Source organism: Podarcis melisellensis (assembly GCF_964234715.1).
Source record: "Podarcis melisellensis genome assembly, chromosome: 1".
In the NCBI taxonomy this organism is placed as follows: domain Eukaryota; kingdom Metazoa; phylum Chordata; class Lepidosauria; order Squamata; family Lacertidae; genus Podarcis; species Podarcis melisellensis.
Genome location: NC_138528.1, coordinates 39,045,959 through 39,063,575, shown reverse-complemented (window position 1 = coordinate 39,063,575; position 17,617 = coordinate 39,045,959). Strand labels below are relative to the sequence as shown.

Here is a 17,617-nt window from a genome sequence, read left to right as displayed (position 1 = left end):
ACATGACAAAGCCATTTTTCACCTTCTCACCCCTTGCTTTTTCCTGTAAGACCTATTGCAGTCGTTAAGAGTCGTCAACAGGCTCATCACAGCTATCTGCCAATCACCCATTCCCACCACCCTTCTGAGTAATATCCCTCCCCACCTTCTCACTATATAGAAGGGTCTGGAAACTTCTGTTTCAGTGTATCTGAAGAAGTGTGCATGCACACAAAAGCTCATACCAAGAACTAACTTAGTTGGTCTTTAAGGTGCTACTGGAAGGATTTTTTTTTGTTTTGACTTATGGCAGAGGCAAAGCTGGCTAGGCAGGCAGGTATCCTGCTGCATGGATAGCAGAATCCAGTGTTGGCCAGTAACAGCAGTGGACTAGAGCCAATGCTGGGTGCTGCTGGCCATTTAGTAGCCAGATTGATACATGCATTGCGGTCCCTCCAGTCAGCCATGCCTGCAAGGCCACCAAGTGATACCTCCCAATAAGGGCTTACTGCAGTTGCTGTTTTAGTTGTGGCAATTGGAACACCAGAAGCTGCCTTATACGGAGTCAGGCCATTGGCTCATCCAACCCAGCATTGTTTACAGTGACTGGCAGTGGTTCCCCGGGGCTTCAGAAGGGAGACCTTCCAAGCCCTGCCTGGAGATGCTGAGTATTGAAACAGGGACTTTCCGCATGCAAAGCAGAAGCTCAACCACTGAGCTATGGCCCTCCCTCTGCTAACTAACTTGCATGAACATTCACTGCCATGCAGACATGGACAGACAGGAGACAAGAGACTGCGTGAACTGACTCACTGCCACCACCACGTTCTTCAGAGTTGGTTCCACCACCAGTCAAAACGCTGAAACCTCATCACATACCCGTGTTCAGATGACATTTTAGTTCTGTTCTAATTTAACAGCCTATGATGAACTGAGGAGGTGGGTGGGTGGATAGACTTTGGCTTCCCACCCAAGCAAATCCGGAAATGCATATTATATTGGGAGAGTAGTTCATTTAGCCCTAATTTTAGCATGGACACGTAAGTGACATTTCCTTACATGGCATCTTTCGCTGATGTGCTCCTCCTAGCTTGAAGTCAGGGCCCTCAAGGTTTCCGAAGTGAAAAGCGTGCATGGCAGCATCTTGAGGATCTGACAGATTTCAAATGCCTTGCCTGATTTTACATTGGAGATGAGCTTCAAGTAAAGAATGCTAAAAAGATGTTTAAGCTAAGAGGTTAGCCTCATACCATCTGGAGAAGCGCCGTCGCTGACGGAAGAAGCTCTGAGGTTTCCAAAGGACCACTAAAGCTCGCAGGCTGAATGCTTTCCGTGCAAAATGTTAGGCGACTTGCAGCAACAATTTCAATGACTATCCACTCACGGATGGCCCTTTAAATGCAGCCAAGGAAGCAGAGCCCTGTACAAAACAGCAAGTCTTCTTTACACTATCTTGTTGCTTGCCGAGATTTATTGCATTTTGATAAACGATCGTTTATGTTGTTTTGACAATTGGAGAATTTATGAATCAGAGCTATTTGCCTAAAGTGATGAACTGAATTGTAAAAGAACCATTAGCAATGATGACACCATTTGAAATTTGTTTAAGAATCAAGTTACAGTTTTGCTTTCTTTTCAATAAGGAGCAAAAAGACAGCCAAGGAGCATTCATTTCAGTGTAACAAGCTTCTGACAGGCCTCATCAAGAGAGCTTGCACAGCCAAAGTTATAGGCTGGGTTTCCTACCCCCTGTTTCAGACGTACATAACTTTCCCAACTGAGACCAAGCAACCCCTAACTCATATTTTCCAGTTTCATGTGCCGTTTCCTGCTGGACACTGAAATGAGACGGGATAGAATCTTTATCTGGATATCATGGTTTTCTGACACCTTACTAGGACTGCTTAGAAAATGTCTACATATTATTCACATGACCCCAGTGGATACACTTGGGATCAGTAAGTTTACTGTTTCCCAAATTTTATCCAAGCCAATGGTGTTTAGCTTCATTATTTGTCTCCATTTGTCCATTGTGTATATCACTGTCCCACATGCTATAATAGTGAAATGCAGGCTAAGAGCACAAAGCCAACCAGAATGGTCAACCACTTCTGACTCTCCTTCTGGGCACGACTTACTAACCAATTTAAAAGTTGCAAAGAGACAATGGATTGTGTCCAATGTTGCGGTTTTGCTTGCACAACAGACTTCCGGTACAAAAATTGTAAATAGTTTCAAAACACAACCACAAAGCAGGCCAAATGCAAAATCCATAAACACCTCCACAAGAATCCACAGTAACGGTATTCAAGTCAAAATGGAGTTTAAATGAAAAGACCCAGAAAGGCTCCAGTATAACGAGGAGCAATAGTCAGAATGCCAATTTTTGTTTTCTACCCTTTTGAACTACGCTCTGCATGCTTCTTGTACCTTGCCAGACTGAATGAATAAAAAAACACACACACACACTATCTGATAGGTTTCAAAATCAAAAAGTACAAACAGGATGCACCTTGGGATTCTGAGTGTTCAAACCAGTGGGGGCTTTGACCCACAGACTGAATGTGGACTTCCAGGCTTCTTTGTCCCGCCCTCAGGATTCTTCCCAGGTGACACTCTTCACTGGCCTCCATCTAAATGCCTCTCAGATGCTTTTGCCCAGCTGGATTGATGGAGGAAGCATTATGTTCATTGGGTCCCAACAGAGGTTCTACTGGTAAAAAATAATAATCAGTGTTGTTTATCTCTCTATGGGGAGTAGAGTTAAGAGAGGGAAACTGAAAGAAAGTGAGAACAAGCAAGATGTGACTAATTAGGAATAAAAACTAGTCTGGTCTGGAAAATGAGAATGTAGGCATCTGCTAAAGAGGTGGCCTTCACTTTGGCCAGCCCCATGAATCTCCAGGAGCTTTCACCCCTTGAAGACTATCCTCTTAGCACTGAACTAAGAATGAATTGTGTTATGAATTTGGACAGGGCAACATAGACTGTATGCCTGAGTCCCTTCTAATTCCTGGATCCAGCAAGGGTTAAAATCAATGAAGGAGCCCCTTGTTTAATATGGCCAGGCAAGGGCCATAATGGTCCCCTGAGTATGGGTCGTTAGGGGAACAAAGGAAGTGACTCTGCGCCAGAAAACAAATAGTTAGATTGAAGGACAATAGAGTTGTGTGTGAGAGATGAAAGTTAGAAGCAGGCAGAAGCCAAAGAGGGAGAGCCATGTTTGAATCTAAGGCTATGATGATGGAAGAAGCAGAATCTGTGAGTTAATGCTGTGAGTGAGCCCCTCCATCCTAGGCTCAGGTTGTAAAGGTAAAAGTAAAGACCATTAGGTCCAGTCGTGGCCGACTCTGGGGTTGTGGCACTCATCTCGCTTTACTGACCGAGGGAGCCGGCGTACAGCTTCCGGGTCATGTGGCCAGCATCACTAAGCCGCTTCTGGTGAACCAGAGTAGCACACGGAAATGCAGTTTACCTTCCCACCAGAGCAGTACCTATTTATCTACTTGCACTTTGGCGTGCTTTCGAACTGCTAGGTTGACAGGAGCAGGGATCAAGCAATGGGAGCTCACCCCGTTGCTGGGATTTGAACTGCCAACCTTCTGATCAGCAAGTCCTAGGCTCTGTGGTTTAACCCACAGCGCCACCAGCGTCCCACAGGCTCAGGTTGTATATATGTGCAAATAAATCCTATATCATAAAGACACCACAGTCTCTGCTGTCCCTCATTCCCAGGAAACAGAGGCCTGAGTTAGCACCTTGAACCCCTGGAATCTTGCACGGCTTGGAGACTGGGATGGTGTGCAACAATATTATTACAAGACAATTCATTTTTCTGCTTCCCCTCCACCATTCTTTATTTGCCCCTCAGGTCAGCGGAATATTGGTTAGAAAGACAGAACCTCTAGTATTGTTTCAAAAAGTTTATAAAAGTGGTGATGGCACAAGGAGTGAGAATCTGGTTGTTTACTGCTGGTAACTTGGCATCAGTTGTTTGGGAATCACTCGGCACTTTTCATGATGTGATATTTACGTTTTGGGTTTCTCTCTCACCCCCCACCCTGCCCCCATCAAGACATCTTTGAAAACATGAACCAAATAATGTCACAATATGCTGTAGATCACCCATTTGAACAAATCAGCTCTGGAACAAATCAGTTATACTCCTGAATGCGTGCTCTCTCTCTCTCTCTCTCTCTCTCTCTCACACACACACACTGGCACAGAGACATAATTTAATCAGCTCCAAGATTCCTTATATATTATGACAAACCTGTGCACCTCCAGGGTGCTCATCTGCCACAGAGCAAATTTTATATGTCACTCAGATGTGTTCCAACTTGCCATTATTTTTGTGGTGTCTGTAGCATGGTATTTATGGCAATTCGAGAACAATCTAAAGAAACATATTAAGAGCTTTGTGCAGGGGGGCGGGCGGGGAAAATAAAGCTACATATGTAGAGCTGATCTGCAGTTCATATGAATCAGTGTTAGTCACCACAGTAAATCAAACCATTTTGATTTACGCTAGTGGAGAGGACCTTGCTCCATATCCATGTTGGGAATGAATTTAACCCTGGGGTTGTTTGCGGAGAGCATTGCTTGCATTTTCTAATTGTTTTGTCTGCAGTGCACAGATTTTGAATAAAAAAACACAACAAAGTATTAAAAAGTCCAAACAATGAAAACATTCATTTTTATTTTATTCTTTTTTTCTGAAAAAAAACAAACAAACTTCATAATGCCCTGGCAAGTTGGCTGTGGTTAGCTACTGTGAAAGCTTCACAAGCTGCCCCTCAATCTGGACCCCTGGAGAGGATTCCAAGTGAGGGGGAAGAGGAACCAGGAGAACAATGGAGAGACAATGAAAATTTGGTGGGGGGTGGTGGTGGGGGGGAGAGAAATCATGGCAGGCTTCCAGCAGGCTTTCACACAGAAAGTATTTTTGGCCCACTACGAACGGATCAAGATCATGTCTTAAACTGAGGTATTGAAATTAAGTTAACAGTTTGGGTACAGATGTAACATATTTAGGGAATTAGCTGAGCTGCGTAGATACATCTGACGTCCAGACATACGTGAACAGACATCCCACCAGATTCTCAATCTTAGGGCTGCCAGAATTTAATAGCAGCTTGATATGCTGGAATTAGCAGGTGAAGGTATCTATGACATGGCCATAGCTACAGTGAACAGCTGGCAACCTTGTTCAGGGTTGCTGCTTCATGGCTGAAGGGCTATGAATGTGGTTAACTTCTCCCTTTTCAGCATAGGCCTCAAGCAGTATGACTTTTCCAGAGACATTTCTGGGTTCCTGAGCAAGTGCTCCAGTGCCCATGCAACCAATTCAGATGTCATGGTCCCATTTTGATTGAGAGGCTTGGAAACGTGCCCAGTGCTTATTCACTCTCTCCTCTCCCTTTCCTAAGCATAGTTTGCTGTGAGTGGGAATACTATACTGGGTGCTAACCAGGAATTATGTCCAAACCATTATTTGAAACTGCAGCTTGAAGAGAATTGCAAACCATAGTCATGCCCTAAGCATTGTTTGCTTGATAATGGTTAGAAGCAGAACCAGAAAAAAAGAAAATGGGGAACAATAGCAAAAGAGGAGGAGAAGGAAGAACATGACCCACAACATATTACCAACCCCTCAAACCATGGTTTAGAAGACTGGAGCATTGTGTTTATATTGGCTAGTCACTTACACATCACGAAAGAAGAATGGAGAGAGAGAGAGAGAGAGAGAGATGGCAAAGGGGGTGGGGCACAGATTTGCATATGCTAAAGTATATATGCATATGTACATTAAGAAAATACTATAATTTAAATCAGCAAAGGCAAACCCTGGCCCTTCAGATTTTGCTGAACTACAATTCCCAACATCCCTAATGTTTATGCCTGCTGGGGTTTGCTGTATAAATAGACAATCCCTGGAGATCAATAAAAGTGAGTCTGGGGACAGATTATAGTCACCCATTCCCAGCCACTCAAGGGAGATGAAAGTGGTAATTGGGGTTTGCAGGGCTTTAAAAATGTTTTAAAACCTTATAAATAGTGTTTGGCCAGGAGTGGCAGGAGTGGCAGTAGGGCAAAAGAAATAATGTCTGTTGTGGGAAAGTTTCTTGCCTGTTTCTGAGCTAATTCATCTCCATAACACCCATTTAAAAATGAAAAATCAGGTATTAATATTAGATTAGTTTTCAACCACCAATGAAGAAAGATTCACCTTGGTTTATCAACTTGAGTTCTCATAGGGTGATTGTTTAGGCGTAAATTCTAGAAGTTGTTCGAAAAGTCTCAGATTTGCTGGCTCAAAACAGTTAGAATCCAGAGATAGCTCGAAAAGTAGATTTCAAGAAATGTTGCTTTTATACTCAGCAAGGCACTTTGCAGTCTTCTTTCTCTTCTTCATACAGGCACAGAAGGAGAGAAAGAAAGAAACCAAAGATGGCAGGGGAAGAGATAAGCCTTCTTGACATTGCATGGATTTCATCGCTGGCTCATGTACTCATGCAGGCAGTGAATCATACTGATAATTACAATAAGATCATGTTGAAAATAAATTCCCTCCGTTTTTAAGGAAGTGCAGATTTTGGAATTAGCTTACTGACTTCTAATGTTGTGCTACAAATAATTCCCCTAAATCAAATTTTAATTCCCTTTCTGCCATACTAGTTCTGTGTTGATTTAATTTTTTGCAGTCAGCTTAGCTATTTCCTTTGCTGTTTGTGCTAATAACTCTTTTTAATCATATTTGTTTGTGACTCCAGAGCCTAACGACACACGATATACACTGGGGAAGATCTTCTCTTTCTCTCTGTGTCATTCTCCCACCCCCGATACTTCATGCCCCCTCCCTTCAACACAAAGTCTTTCCACAATGAATCTTGCAATCGTGTCTATTTTTGAAAAGAGGTAGAGCTCCGCCAGTCAACATCACCATGGCTGGAGACAACCTGCGGGGTCCCCAAGGAGGACAGACGGAAAGGCCCACCATCACTAGAGACCTCAGTAGCAGCTGCCCTTTCCTCAATCAAGGGGAAAGCAGCAGGGGCGAGTCCTCCTCAATCAAGCAGGGTAAGACCTTCCCGGGTCATTACACAGGTGTCCTATTCCCTGCAGAGAAGAACAAGGCTTCTTTAAGCTATTGGATAGTCGATCGAGGTGTCATCTTTTAAAGAGAAAGTAACTCCACTCTTTCTTCAGTGTCTGCCTGCCATGCTTGGTTGCCTGTCCTTCCTCCCCTGCCCCTTTGGCAAGCCTTACTTACATATGTTCCCTTGTAATGGATGCGCATGCATAATTTTCCCTATCCCTTCTCGGTATTTTGATAATTTCACGCATCCATTTCCATTCAGTTCCTTCCTCACCTGCCCAGCACGCCTGACCCAAAAGGTGTGTGTGCGCTCTTCAAAAAGATCAAAACTTTTTTTAAAAAAGGAGTACCTTAAAAGAAGCAAAAACAATATAGGTTAGGCAGGATGAATCTGGGACGGAAGAGGTCAAAAGGTGGGTCAAATAGATGATGGTGATGATGATGAAGGTGATGATGACTGGCATTTTTATGCTGCTTTTCTGCCAATAAAAGACTCTCAAAGCAGATTACTGATATCAGTGGGTAGACAATCACTAGCCTCAGGTTCACAATCTAAGAGACATGAAACAAAGGGGGGGGGGAGAATATCAGGGAGAAAAACAAACTCAGACACTTAGTGAAGAGAAGTAAAGGCATATTTTCCAGAGGATAAAAATTTTTTTTTGCTTTTTCAGCAGAGCTGCTGGAGAGGCCCTTCAGTCTCCTCTCTCCTCTCATAGGCTGCTGTAGATGACAACTTAGGAAGGAGCCTAATGCAGTTTGGCTCTTAAGCAGATCTGATGCAGTGCCATCATTGCCTGTCCTGATGTTTTCCCATGAGTGTTCCTTCTTCTCATCCCAACCACTAAACTCCAGATCCCAAACCTGAAGAGACTCCAGCTATCTAAGCAGAAGGGGTGGGGCAGGCTGTGGGTCAGACTCTCCTAGAATTACTTAAGTTGATTTTATGTGGCTGCTGCTTTAGTGGGATCAGAGATTAGGACCTGAATGGACAGGGAGCAGACAGGGCTGTTTCCTGGGCGCTGAGATTCAACTCCTGTTCCCCTCCCCCCAAACTTTTGATGGTTGTAAAATCCTAGCCCTCAGAATCCCCAGTTTTTCCAGAAACAGTTCTGGGTAAGTTGCTAAGATACTATCTTGCGTTTAAGCCAAGCTAGTACTGTTTACGAGCTCATTCAGAATGTGATAGTTTGAATCACAGCAAGATATGCATTGTTCTCTCTCTCTCTTCAGCCTCCCATCTAAACTTTCCTTATTCTTCCTCCCACCTCTTCTGACCACAATGTCCACTGCCCTAGTTGATTTGTTCTGGAATTAAACCAACGAATACGAGATTCTAATATGGGATCACTAGAAAACCAAGCCAAATGTTGACATTAAAACACTTGTGATCTCTTGAAGCACGTCACGAGGTTCATTATTGCGGGTCTTTATAGCATTTAATAAATATTTATCTCTTCTGAAACTGTTACAGACACCTTTTAAATTTTTCATTTATGAAGATCTAATGAACATTTAATGTTTTTAATAAATGGCTAATCAATTGTTATATTATTAGAGAGTCCAAAAGATCAGGAGACTGCTCATAACTATATTTTATAACCATATACTGATGAGCTTATAACCATAACACAGTTCTGTAACATGCCTATATGCACCTATTAATCACAATGCCGCAAGGGTCCATCTTCCCTGCCCAGGCTGTATTGATATACAGCACCACTCCACAGGTGTGAGTTGGCTAAGCGGGAGGAACAACATGGCTCAGAAGCTAAGTCAGCACCTTTCATCTCTTTCAGAAGTCTTCAAGACAAGCGACCCAATTATGTAAAGTAATAGAAAGATTAGACCCTAAGGGTGCAGTCCAGAGAATTTTAGGTCCACTCAAATCCCGCTAATTCCAACAGGACTTAAGTGTGTCTAATGTTCACTTGATTGTGCTGTAAGACTGCAATCTAAAACCGATTAAGACGCAGTGCATGGACTCCAGCTCATTTAGCACCATTGATTCCATGTGACCATTGACTTCAGTGGGATTAAATTAGTCTAAATCCAAATGTTCCAGTTTTCCTGGTTTGAGGATAGAGTTGCCAAGCTGAAATTCTGCAGCCAATGATTCTAGGAGAGTCCCACAGCAGGGACAGCTTCAAAGTCACAGAATAAAGATTTAAGATACTAATGATAATTGAAATGTTATGCTCATCTGAATGGCTGCTTCTCAAGTTGTTCTTTCATTGCCTTGAGTCTAACATAGCAACATGGGAAGTTTCCCAAAGGAAGCATTTTCATGGCATTCTACCCCAGAAGGCATTTTTGGGGATTCCACAATGAGAATTCCGCCATGATTTCTGCCTGCTGTATACATGGATGAGGAACCAGCAGAGGTCATTCCTATCTAGAAGAAACCTCTGAAGCATCTGATTGACAGCCCCAGTTCTTATTCCTAATCGTAGCTGGCCTTCCTCTGGCCAGCATAGCTCTTGTGATGTGCTCAGATACGTATCGTTGTGCACAAACCTTAGGGCAATCTGACATGTATCACCATCGTATCAAAGTGATTTCCAGTGCTGTTTCTCTTCATTGATAACATCTGCTAAAATGTCACAAAGACTCTGTGAGGTAACCCTGTGAAGAGTTGACATTAAAAATTCCCTAAGATTGAATCATTTGTTTTCTAAAGCCACTAGAGGCAACTCCCTATTTAAGCAGGGGTTACGTTGCAAGGTACCGCGCATTTAAGTGAAATTGCGTATATTTGAAACACCATTGAAAAACCTGCAAACACCCCATTCTGCCCCCCACCCTGCCCCGTTCTGCCCCTTTTTGTGACTTTGGGGGGTCACTTCCTGGTTCAATGTGATGCAGGCATGGTCGAACACATATTGGATGTGCCTGAAACTGTACATAGTTTGTTCCAAGAGACATATAACGGTGTTCTGAAGTGTTTGGAAAAAACATTTACGTTGAGATATTGCACAGAGTTGGATGGGAGGCTAGCCTTGAATCCCCAAAGTATCTTTTTTAAATAGCCCCACCAAAAACAATGGGGATACTGCAGAATAAACAACTAAGGATCTTAACGTCAATAGAATTAGTTTTAGAAGTCAAAGACCAGATGCTTGTAGAATTCTTGCCTCCTGCCCTCTGCTGGTGTTTTCAGACAATTCACACAAACAACTCCATGCTTACTCCTAAACAACTTCTTAGACACAGAACACCTGCTCTGAGACAAATCCCCAGGCTGCTGCTCTTTTCTGCCTCTCTCTCTCTCTCTCTCTCTCTCTCTCTCTCTCTCTCTCTCTCTCTCTCTCTCTCTCTCTATATATATATATATATGCATAAACACAATTAACAAGGGCTGGAAAGGCAGATGGGAGATTGGCTTTGTTATAATGATCAGGGAGGGGTGCTTCCATTTTATTTCTTTGATCTTCCCCCACTCTTCAAGCGTCACTTCTCCACAGGCTAGGTATACAGCCTTGTCATATGTCTTTGCAGCGTCTCATAGGAATAGGGCTGTTATGATTTCTACCCTTAACACTATTAGTATGGAATATTAAATATTCCATACAATTGCAGTCTACAAGTCGGCAAGGAACGAAACATAAGAAACAAATCATGTGCCAGCCATCTAGCAGAGAGAGGGTTACAAGATGATGCCACGAAAACCATCAGGTCATTAGAAACCATGCACAGTTTCCAATGTGAGCTTTAACAGACTTAAAATAGAACCAAGAAAGCATTTTCTTTGGTTGATTAGCCAAACTAATCACTCACAGTTCTAATCTTATTGAAGTTTGTGTGATTTGCATTTTTTGCTTAATGATTTTGGTATATAACCCAGGATTTATGTTAATGGCAGGGACCTGCACCACGCAAATCATTATCGCCATTAGAATTTATCTTACGGCATGAACTTGCAGTACTTATCCTGTCACACTTTCATTTTATTAGAAAAGTTTGCAGAGTTAGAAGTCATTTAAAGTCATTTAATTGTTAAATGTTAATTAAAAATGCAATGGGTAATAGATTTTGACTGAGCACAGACGCAGTTCTATTGCTGCCATCAAGCATGTGAACTAAAAATACGATATGATTGGCCAAAGTGTATTCATTTTCCGGGAGAGTAGTAACCAGGCCACAGGCCACTTTCCTCTCAACATTACTCCCTCCTCCCTCTCCATCAGCACAAGGGGCAAAAAGCAAAACTATTTTTCTAGAAGCGGAAGTGCTTAAGCTGCGTTATAATAGGAATAACCTCAGCCAAGGATATTTCTTTGTGAATTAATGACCGACTGGAGTTAATGGTCATTGGCTTCACCTTAGGCCCTCAATTAAACCCTGAACCTCGGTTGGTATCACTTAATTGACTTAGTTTCATTTCATTTCAGCATTTCTAAACAGCCTGCCTGGAATCACCCTGACAGAGTTGCGTGGCCTTTGTAGATGTGGTCTGACATACCCTCCGTCCTCCTGCCTGGACACTTCGTTTTGTTTTGACATGGTTGCACAATGCCCTGTCCATGCATCGGCGCAGATAACAGCAGATGACCGAGGCGAAATCTAGCCCAAGAGTGACTAGAAATGGGAGTGTAGAAAAGGATGCAATGTAGTCGAAATGAAAGACTTAAGCTCCATTGCTTTGAATGAGAAAAGAAGGTTTCAGTGCAATTACATGAGAGTAAGAGCCATTAAATCTCATGTGGCCTATTTCTGAGTAGACATGCATAAGATGCACATTTCTCTATAATGGAGACTTGGGGGTGAGTGGTTGCCAGATCCGAGAATCAAAATTTTTATCTGCTGCAGACAGGATTGCATCCCCTCTGAAAGAAAGAAAAAAAGTAGTTTGGGGGTGCTCCTGGAATGATACTACTGCCATTAGAGGTTCAGATTACCTCAGTGGAGAGGAGCACCCATGGCCAGCTTTGGTTGCTAAGCCAACAGTAGCCTTTCTTGAACAGGGACAGTTTGGCCACTGTGTTCCATGCACTGGTAACCTCATGGCATTCTGTGTAGGACAATCCTTGGTCATGATTTGGGAGCTGTAGCTAGTGCAGAATTTGGTGGCTAGGGAGGATACAGACTGGGGGATCTGGCCACACCTATTACGCTGGTCTTCAATGAATTGCACTGTCTACGTATTAGTAATGGAGTCATGTTCAAGGTCTTGTTATTAACATATAAAGCAGGGAATCTCAGACCCAGAGGTACAATGCAGCCCTCCAGCCTTCCTTTCCTTTCCCTTCCCTTCCCTCCTCTGTTCCCTCTTCCCTTCCCTTCCTTTTTGCCTTCTCTTCATTTCATAGTTTTTATTCATTTTCATCTTTAGACTGCTTGACGTGGTTGCACTGAGTTATCTTGGTTTAGATTAGAGCACACGACATGCAACAATTACATCAAATGAAAAATAAAACAATAAGCACTCCAATAAATGTTTCTGACTATATTAACAAAGTTGTGTCAACTTATATATACCAAAATTATTACTACAGATATGAAATGATGTGTAGCAACGTCTGTTGCTTAGATTGGTGACCCTAAAGCAGGGGTTAGCAAACTTTTTCAGCAGGGGGCTGGTCCACTGTCCCTCAGACCTTGTGGGGGGGCCGGAATATATTTTTTGGGGGGGGATTTGAACGAATTCCTATGCCCCACAAATAACCCAGAGATCCATTTTAAATAAAAGCACACATTCTACTCATGTAAAAACACGCTGATTCCTGGACCATCTGTGGGCCGGATTTAGAAGGTGATTGGGCCAGATCCGGCCTCGGGGCCTTAGTTTGCCTACCCATGCTCTAAAGCAAAAGGTATTTTGTATCAATAACAATGAGAATTTAAATTACAATTTAAATTTAAACTATGTACTTCATGTCCCTCCAAGCCTTTCTAGCTGGCCCATGGGACTCGGCCACACCTCTCCCAGGTCAAACTCCTTACTAGTCTTGCTTCAAACCCTCGTTTAGTACTTTTGGCGGGCTGGAAAGTTTTCTTGAACTCGGAATGCCTCTTGCTGACTTGGATGGAGGATATAGAGGGGCATGTCCGCATGTGTAGAAAATGACCTATTGTACAAATTCACATTAACTGCTCCACTCACTTTTGCTTCTGGCTCCTCCTGCCACTTGCGTGTGTTGCCAAAAGATTGTCTAGAAGAAAATGTGGCCGTTGGGCTGATAAAGGCTCCCCACATTGGATATAAAATAGGTGTTACCATGGAGAAGGACCACTTCTGTGTTGCTGCTAGTTGGCAGACTGCAAGTTGAGGCCCAGTCAACCAAGTCTCATTCAACGTTCGCCTTTTGTCATCTGGGAAGCTCTAGCTCCCCATCTGTGGAATGCTCTCCCCAGGGAGGTTCAGCTGACACCTTCACCTTTAGGCGCCAAGCAAAAAATTTCCATTTCAACCAGGCCTTCAGCTGATTGACATCCAATGCCCATTTAAATGTGTTGTGGGAGGGCGGGTTATTAGTTTGCTTCTGTTCTTATTTTTATTATGTATTTTGTGTTTTTTCATATTGTAATCATGTTGTGAACTGCCCTGAGATCTACAGATGAAGGGTATTTAATTAATTTAATTAATAAATTAATTATTATTATTATTATCTGTAGCATGTTTCAGAGACTGAAAAACAGTATTTTTTGCTGATTGATCTCTGCATAGTACTGCTTGTTATTTGTATAATTTTATAGTCTGTGTATATATATATTTAAACTCCAGCTTTTACGTTTGCAATTGTAAATACGAGTATTTATTAAATAATTATATTTGTTGATTACTTATATAATTTGTATATATGCATTGAGCCTGCAGTATGTTCTAGAGTCCTTGTCTCCTTGCTAATTTAGAATCCTTGACCCCCTAATTGCAAACCACTTTGAGATATTTCTTATAAAGTAAGCTGCCCTTGAGTTGACTAAGTAAATAAAACACATTAATATTCTGATACTGTTATCAAGAGGGTTAAGTACATGTTAACTCTCTCAAATGGCTATCAATGGTGCGTAACAAGTTTAACTTTGGCTCGGTTGCACCCGAAAGGGTGGCCTAAACATTAGAACTACCCTATCTCATGTTATAAAGCAGGATATGGGATTATAGTTTGTGATAAAACATGCAAAACTCAAACACTTCCAGGAAATGGGTATGATTCCTTATTACAACAGCTCAAGGCTTCAGCCATCCGAGAAAGGAGCTAACTTTCCAAATATCTTTCAGGTCCAGTCTATAAATTTCCAGTTTTCAATAAAAGTGAGTTGATTTCTAGCCCTTTTATTTAAGGTGGGTGCAGGAACATCCCCATCCCCATGGGCCAGATCCTTATCTCCTCCCATCCTGCAGGCCAACTTTGGGTGAGGCTATCCACCTGCCAATCATTGGATGCCATCAATGCCACCCAGTGATTGATGGGTGGGTGGTCCCACCAACCTGTGAAAGTTGATCCATAGGGTGGGGAGAGACAACTGCTTTGCCTGCTGGGAAAGTGCTGGAGAAGCAGCACCATGTCCTTGCCTCTGCCCTGTTCCAGTTCAGTGAAGGGGCAGGGCTTGAAGCACCATAGACAGCTCTGAGTGAGCAACTTGCCCAAACAAAGGCTAAAGGTCAACGGCCTTGTCAACCTCTGCCTCCAGTCCACCTCTCCTAGCTTCCTCCACTCATTTGTGAGAACTGCAATCCTTAAAGAACCAAGCCTTTGGTCTGTTGATGGGCAGGTCTATGCTACCTGGGCTCTTGTCTTGCACTGCTGTCCTTGCACTGCTGGAATCACACCTGAGGCTCAGAGGAAGGTGCTTGAGAGACCTGAGTGTGGTGGGATCTGGTCCAAGGTGCCTCTGATGTAGTGGCCCTCTGGTCACTAAGCTCAGAATATGGCTCCTTAGCTGGTGACTCCGCAGCTTCTGGAATCTTGATCACTGCTTGATTCAGGAGTCATGACAGCCTCTGCCAATTCCAGCCACTGAGAACTGAATGTGTGTGTATTTTTGTATAATGTTGCCCCTGATCTGCATTGCTTTGCTATGATAGTGTGTTGATTGAAAAACGGTTGCTTACAGTTGTTTTATTAAATATCAAGCAGCTGCATTTGCTGTATTCTTTTCCGCAACTGCAGAAAAACATTCTCGTTTAAACAAGCCTATCCAAGTGCTTAGAAAGCTGATGTGACTTTCAACCCGATTTAATACTTTTAACTTTTTGGATGTTTTAAACAGTTGCAATTTCTTCTTGATAATTTTCTTGTTTTATCTTTTTGTAAACAGCTTTGAGGGTTTTTTTTCTACAACCAAGCAGTGTATAATTTTAATGAAATAAATAAATTAAACACAATAAACTAATGCCTATTATATTTTTATTATGTTGCGATTAACATTATTTTCCCTCCCATTTTTCCATCAACTTAATAGCATCGTTTGAATGAATCTAAAGCCTGATTTAGCTTTGTAGAAATGCTTGCACACTCCCCAGTCTCAATCTTTTCTCCTTCAGTACAGCCAAACTGGGAGAGGAGAGGGGAGATAGGAGCATGTGAGTCCAAGCTTCACACAGTCTTGTTCCTGTAAGAGTAAACACGGTTCAGCACTTCCAGTGTGATGATTGCCTTAAGACAGGAGTCTTAAGGAGTGTCTTTAAAGTTCCCCATAGGCCTCAAATAAATCTGCCCATATCATATCTTTCCAAACATAGGGCATACATTTCAATATTGTCAGGATTGCACCAAAAATTATTGGACCAAACTGAAACAGTTAAGGCTTCAAAATGAGTCTCCACCCCCTGTAATATGGAAAAGTTTAGAGGGGACTTTTGAATCTCTTTGATCAAGCTTTGAAATAATTTTACTGGATTACCATTGTACTAAAAGCATAATTTATAGTAGCTGACCTAAGCTGCTCTTTGTATAAAAGCCATATATTAAACAATGGCAGGAAAGCAAAAAATGCAACAGGAACTGAATCTGCTCTGTTTATTATTTAGCTCATAATTGCATCTTCCTTATTTAATCTTTTGAATTCTGGCATGGTCTTAATAATAAGGGTTCAAATAATGTTTACTATACACAGGAGGGAAAGCCTTGAGTAATACACCCTGTGCCTTCAAACTTTGTGTAGCATGTGACCTTTCCTTAACCCAAGAAGGCCTGTTTTATAAAGATCGTACTAGATAGCTCCCCTATAAAGCGTAATTTGCTGCCAAGCACCACTCTTAGCCATCTTAGTTAACATTTCTGCACACGATTTTTAAAAAATCTTTTCCCACAGCAGTTCCAAAAAGCCAAGGTTGGCACAAGCCTATCCACGGGCTACTTCTGACCAAGTTAACCAGAACGAGAATCTACAGTGTAGATGATTGCAGGTATCTTCAACCTATCTTCAACCCACTTTTAACCCAAACATGTGTTTCGGGATGCATTTCAAATTATTATTTTTTAACCATATATTTGCATGGAGGTAGTGCTCCTGTTGTGACCCACTTTGAATTAGGCTGTGACCCACTAGTGGCTCCCGACCTACCGGCGGAAGACCAGTGATTTGCAGGATAGCTCTCTGCCCTTAGCAATATGGATCTAGCTCATCCATTCTGGAGCCTAATTTCAAAACGCAAGAATACAGACAAGGGCCTACAGCTCTCCTAAGGATGTTGCTTTATCCAGTACAATGGGTGCTGGTGACACATTTTTTTTTTGTCAGGGTGATGGAAGGGCATCATGGGAGATAAACTAGAAACCTGCTGCCAAAGATTTGACTGATTAGTTCAAATTGTTATGTGAAATTTAGCTGCTACATGTTTCCAACAGATGCATTGCCTCTAGTTAGGGTTGCCAGATCAGATGACTGCAGTAGGTTTATTGCCACCACTGAGAGAATCCTCCTGTCACAGTATATAGTCTCAAGTTCACAACCCTTTTCTTCCCTGGGTTCTTTGGCCCATAATTCTCAGCGGTGCTTTTTTTCTAAAAAAATGTTTAAGGGTACTCTCATTTTGACTCAAGAAAATCACCATTTTATAGTTCAAATCAGGAAAAATAAATACAGTGGTACCTCTGGTTACGAATTTAATTTGTTCTGGGGGTCCGTTCTTAAACCATTCTTAACTTGAGGTACCACTTTAGCTAATGGGGCCTCTCTCTGCCGCCACGCTGCTGGCGTGCGATTTCTGTTCTCATCCTGAGGTAAAATTCTTAACCCTAGGTACTACTTCCAGGTTAACCCAAAGTGTTTGTAACCCAAGGTGTTTGTAACCTGAGGTACCACTGTACAGTAAATGGACAAAAGTACAAATATTCACAAAATGTTTAGGGGAATGTGGACCCCTGCATCCCCCCAGAAAAAAAGCACTGGCTACAGCTAGTTTCTCATTGGATTCACCTTTTCTTGAGTTCCATGTTTCTACCAGCCCAGCCTGTGTTTTCCCAGTTCCTCACTTTCTCCTGCATAGCCTACTTTGCCCCACTTTCTCAAGCCATCTTCATTCTTGGCCAGCTTCCCTAGTGGTCATGTGTCCTCTAGCCTCATCTTTCCCCTTAAGCATTCTCTGATCTA

At 42.4% G+C, this 17,617-nt stretch overlaps 1 long non-coding RNA gene across 1 annotated transcript; it reads right to left on the bottom strand.

The window, feature by feature from the left end:
- Nucleotides 1–6,267: 6,267 nt before the first annotated feature.
- Nucleotides 6,268–15,347, bottom strand: LOC309356521. The gene is made up of 3 exons (XR_014162828.1): nt 14,853–15,347; nt 7,429–7,630; nt 6,268–6,388 (listed from the first exon to the last, which is right to left on the bottom strand). It is a non-coding gene; the product is annotated as an uncharacterized lncRNA (long non-coding RNA).
- Between the last annotated feature and the right edge of the window lie 2,270 nt (nt 15,348–17,617).